This window comes from Euprymna scolopes, chromosome 6 (genome assembly GCF_053919585.1).
Source record: "Euprymna scolopes isolate OS-2025 chromosome 6, ASM5391958v1, whole genome shotgun sequence".
NCBI classification, from domain to species: Eukaryota; Metazoa; Mollusca; class Cephalopoda; order Sepiida; family Sepiolidae; genus Euprymna; species Euprymna scolopes.
The window spans coordinates 62350199-62356198 of NC_136487.1; positions in this window are offsets into that span (position 1 = coordinate 62350199).

The following is a 6000-nucleotide window of genomic DNA, read 5'->3' on the forward strand; positions in this document are numbered from 1 at the left end:
GAAAATAGAAACAAAAGATTCTATTATTTTTAGACAATTACATGTCAACAGCCTGAAAAAGTAGGTGACCAAGTCAATGATTAAATAAAGACAATATTTTAGATTTTAGAGTAGGGATATTACTTTCACAGAAGTTTAACATAAAATGATCATCCGCTTCCGGACCAGATAGCGTTACATTTAATGTTCAATGATCGCTCACTTCCAGGTCACCTGATGAGAATGATCATCCACTTCCAGACCAGATAGTGTTTTTAAGTTATGGTGGCTTCAAAGTGGGTGATCATTTTATGTTGAATATATGGAAAAATAATCACCCACTCTAAATATTATTTTTCTATTGTATCTATTTACTGCCAACTTTTTTAATTTGTTTACATATAATCACTTAAAAAGTAAAATTTCATTTTTTCTTTTTTTTTTTTTTTGTGAATTAGCAAAAAGTGATGAGTTGTACTTGGACTCGTTTCTTAGCCTTTTGGTTTTTTGATTGAATGTAGTATTTGTTTCAATACTACACTCAATCTTTTCTCGTCCTGTCGGTGTAGGAAAAATTCTTTTAGACTGAAACAATTCTTTATTTTTGTTCCAATCCAGTGTTTCTATTTGCGGGGGGGGGGGGCATTAAAAAACGATCTTTTGTCTAACTCTGCCCTTGTGAGGAGGCAAGTAAATAGGAACGGTTTTACTAGTTTTCTTATTTTTTTCATAAAGGGACAAGGGTTGTTTAAAACATTAATCCATTGTAAAATGATCCCTTATTTATCTGTAAATATTATTGTAGGTTTTTACCGTTTTTTAAAAATAATTTAATTATACCAGGCTCTCTACGACTCCGTATTTCAGGAGTAAAAAAAGAGCTAACTTTATACTGAATTAAAGAGGAAATCTTCACGGCTTGTAAGTTAGGGCTTATTTTAAGACAAATTAACATTGGAAATAATTATCCCCCTCCCTTTACACGCCTCCCCTAAAAGGGGTAAACAAAAAGAACTTGTTTTTTCTAGATAATTGTTAACTTTCCTAACAAAACTTTTAGAGGGTGTGTAATTCGTCCGAAGTTTCCAAAATTTTGATTTAAAAAGTTTCTTTTCATGAAACCAAACCAAGCACAACATATACGCACACGAAACAAGTTTTTTTTTTGTTGTTGTTGTTCTTTTTTAAACTTGTAGTTTTTAACACTGTCCAAAATTAACATTAAACTTATTTCAAGCAAGGCAAATAAAGCAAGTTTGCCTGATTGACGACCGGTGTTACCCTTTTTGTTGCATAGCTCTTTCAGGTGGTTAAGAACAATTTTTTTAAAAATTGGATATATATGTATAAAATCCCTTAAAAAAAAATATGTGTATATTACATAATTGCAAATACAAATACATACTACATATATACAGGATTCATTGTCTTCACATATTTGAGAGAGTGTGTGTGTGTGAGTGTGAAAAAGACTGTGTGTATGTGATATGATATACAGAATGTGTATTGGTGTGTGTATACGATATACAGAATCAGTATGCTCGTTTCAGGTTGCAGGGTAAATGATAGCTGGCATTGAAGAAACAACATTGCTTCTTCAGCAAAGTCAATAATCTTTTGTCTTTCCATTTGTTATTTTTTTTTTTTTTTTTTAGGCATTTGTCTCTCCAATGCAATCGAAACGGTTTTTACAATATTGCATCACAGCATTCCCTCTGAATCCCCATATTTGTTACTTTATTAAGGTTGAGAAGAAGAGTATAAAAAGAAAATATTAATTTAACAAGCTTTGCTTAAATCAGAATTTATAGGTTTGTGGATTTGGGAGAAAGTTAGAACCAGAAAAGAATGCACAGATTAAAATATAATTAAAAAGAAAAACCTTATTTTTGCATGTCTTGCATGTATTTAAAAAAAAAGAAAAAGAAAAAGAAAAGATTTATAAATATTTAAATTCGTCTTGTGTAGTGTGTTGAGTATTCAGGCTTTTTTTTTCACTTTGATGATTATTATATGAATTATTTTAATAGAAAAGTCGTTAGGAAATTATTCAAAAAAAGTTTTTTTTTTTTTTTTGTTTTATCCATTCAGTTTTGACCTGTTTGCATGAAAACAACATTTAAAAAAGTTCTAAGCATCATTTAAATAATTCGGACTACTGTTCTTGAGTGTAATTTTCACAACGTTTTAATCGATGTAACCTTCAACCTTTTCAATTGTATCTTGTCGAACTCTGGAGTCTTTCTGTCAAACTCAGGAATCTGCGCAGAATTTCAAATGGAATTCTTTATTTAATCCACGGTGGAAGTATGCTCTTTTTTTTCCATCAGCCATGACCAGGTAGAAGTCCTAAGTAATTCACAATTGTATCTTGTCAAATTCTGGAATCTTTCTGTCTTGCAGACCCGTGGTGTACTTGGTATAAAGTACTTGGTAAAGTTCAGTTATAAATTATACTGTTCTGGAGGTTGATGGTTCAATCCTCAGTGCAGGCAACACTCGAAAATACAATTGCGAAATGGCTGACAGAACAAGAGCATGCTATCGCTGTGTATTAAATAAAATATTAAAAATTTTGTGCACATTCCCAAATTCGACAGAAAGATTCCAGAGTTTTACAAGATACACATGAAGAAGGTTGGAGGTTGCATCGACTGAAACGTTTGGAAAAATAACACCCAAGATGAGAACAGTAGTCCGAATAATTGAAAAAAAAACAAAACATGAATAACCAATCTTTGTCTCAAAAATTTAGAAACATAATTTCTAAACCAAAGGTCTCCAAACTATGGACTGCGGGTCAGATCTGGCCCGCCAAAGTCTGGCCTGTGGAGCTATTATGGAAGACATAAAAATATCTATGAAAAATTATTTAAAAAAAAAATGGAAATATGTGAAAATAGTGCGGTGTTTTTATTTTTTTTTTTTTGTTTAAATGAAAAATGAGGGTTTTTTTAGAATCAGTTTTTCACTAAAATGCAAAGTTAATGAGCAAAGCGGTATAAACACGTCCAAGTCATTTTTTTAAATTTTATTTTGGCCTGTATAACTCTAAAACGTCAATAATATGGGCGATACCCTCTCCCCCGTTTGAAAACTTTGACCCCCCCCTTGTTTTGATGGAACAAGAGAATTTATTAAATAAAAGGGGTTTGCTGTAAATAGTAATTGAGCAAAAACAATGCTAGATTAGAAATGAGTAAATAGACACGTTAAGTGTTTAGTCTTTACTCACTTATGTACTTATTCAATTCAATATGTCAAGTGAATTCGTTTAAAACTTATTTTAAATATCACTTTTCTTCAACACAAATAGATCGCACATTCATCATAGAAAGAGCAGAGGTAATTGCTTCTGACTAACTTCCATTTCCTTTCAAATAAATACGTCAGAAATATTAGTTCCCTTTATCTTTTTTTTTTTTTTTTTCACGTTTCAGCTGGTGTAAACTCCAATTTACTTCAGATATATCTTTTCAAACTTGGGATTCTTTCAACTAAAAATAAAATATAGCATTACCTCATGGAAATTGCCAGAAATTTTCAAAGCTTGCAGGGAATTTTTGAATACTGTGAATATTCAAAACGAAGTCATGTTAATGAAACGAGGGATGCAAGTTCTCTGCTCCTTATCAGAATTCCGCTGTTTTTGTAATCCAATTTTTCCCCATGTGGCTTGATTTTATTTCTCTTTCTTTCCCTCACTCTCTCTTTCTCTCACGCTTTATCTTTCTTTTTATTTTCCTGTTTTTGTTCTCTTCCTCTTTCTTGCTGTCACGTTTTGTCTTGCATTATTTCACCTGCCTTTTCTCTCTTCCTAAAAGTGTTAATTTTGCCATACTTCAAACGATTCATTTGCAAGAATAGGAAGAAGACTTTTTGTTTCATTAATGAATGTCTTCCTGCTTCCTTTAAAACAATGCTTTAAGTATGAAAAAAAAAAAAAATGTACCGCCAATTAACACCCTTCGTAAATTATACCCTTCCCTGTAAGAAAATGAGATTCTACCTTTTTTAGGCGATTGTGAGTGAATACCTTGGTCTCCTACATTAAAAAACTCACCTAGATTTCAGATTTTTTTTCCCTTTCCTTTAGTCATTCACATCCTTGGTGAAAGTTAATTATTTCTCCCCCTTAAAATAATTTAACACCAAATTCAATATGATCACATTAAAACATAGCAAAAGTAAAAAAATATAAGCAAAAATAAAATATAATATTACCGGTTATAGTCAAGTTTGTCTGTTCTTTTTTACTTCTGGTTTCTGCTATTCATTTGGCTGGATAATCAGGCATGTTTAAGCAGACAAGCAAACCATTCTTAAAAGGAGGGGAGGGCTTTCATGTTACCTAAAAGGAAGATAATCATCAATCGGAAGGGACCATATCTTGCTTGTCACTATCGTCTTGTCTACAGAGCAGAAACCGGAAATTAAAAAGAGCAGACAATCTTGACTATAACCACATTATATATGGCATAATCATGTTGACACACCGGTTCTAAAGTTAAGCAATGTTGAGCCTGGTTCGTACCAAATGGGTGACCATTGTGGAAATACTAGGTGCTTTATGTTAGAGGACATTGACACCCTCCTGCAAGAACTGCAAAAACTTACGTCGTCATCTCCAGCGATTGGGATATGCATGCGATTGGAAATTGTTTGTGAATTTAATATTCCCTTTGACACTTTCTCCTTTGAAGCAAGTTGGTTCAACCTGCCTCCGGTGAATACTGCTGATATATAACCGCATTACCTTATGGAGATTTTCGGAAATTATCAAAATTTGCTAAGAACTCTTAAGTATTCTCTATCTCATCTGTCCTCTGGTCTGGATAACTGTTGAGGCATCAAAAATGACCCGGCAAATAGGTTTCTCCAGCCCTTCTGATTTTCTACCTTCCCTGTTCAGCCTATCCTCCCTCTCCTCTTTTTTGTCTGCCTGTTTCTCTTCTTCCCTATATAGTTCCTTCAGAGATCACGTGACATAGCTGTATCACATTGTTTTCCTCTTCTTCAGTGATCTTCATATGACAGATTGAAGATTCCTGAGTTCGGCAAGATAGGTCACAGGTAACATTCGCCGAAGGTCACAGAAGAAGGTCACAGGTAACATTGGCCGAAACGTTGTGTGAATAACACTCAACTACTTATCTGTCTATTTTATACTTCGTCATTTCTAATATGGTCTTGTATGAGATGCTGAAGATCTTTTGTAAGCATCTCATCTCCATGGCTTGTAGCCTTCTCTCTGGGTCCGCAGTTAGGGTCTCCGACTTGCATGCATACAAAAATATGGAGCGTCACTTAGATAATGCAAACATTAAGAATATAAATGAAAAGAAACCGACAGAAAGATTCCCAAGTTCGACAATATGCATCTGAAGAAGGTCAGAGGAGGTTACATCGGCTGAAACGTTGTGAAAATAAACAAGATGAGAATAATAGTCGAAATAATACAAATTATGAATCCTCATCTTAAAAATTCCGAAACAAAGATTTTTTTGTTGGTGTTCATTCTTAATTTCTAATTTTTTCCCAATAAATTTACAAGTCTTTAATTAACTCAGATTAATCAAAGCTTTTTAATCTCTACTAATTTCTTAATTTCTAATTTTTTCCCAATAAATTTACAAGTCTTTAATTAACTCAGATTAATCAAAGCTTTTTAATCTCTACTAATTTCTTAATTTCTAATTTTTTCCCAATAAATTTACAAGTCTTTAATTAACTCAGATTAATCAAAGCTTTTTAATCTCTACTAATTTCTTAATTTCTAATTTTTTCCCAATAAATTTACAAGTCTTTAATTAACTCAGATTAATCAAAGCTTTTTAATCTCTACTAATTTCTTAATTTCTAATTTTTTCCCAATAAATTTACAAGTCTTTAATTAACTCAGATTAATCAAAGCTTTTTAATCTCTACTATTTTCTTAACTGCCCCTCCTTTTTGACCTCTAATAAAACGCATTTTTGTTCCAATTGACACTGTACATGTTTTAGTATTTAGTTCTCGAAT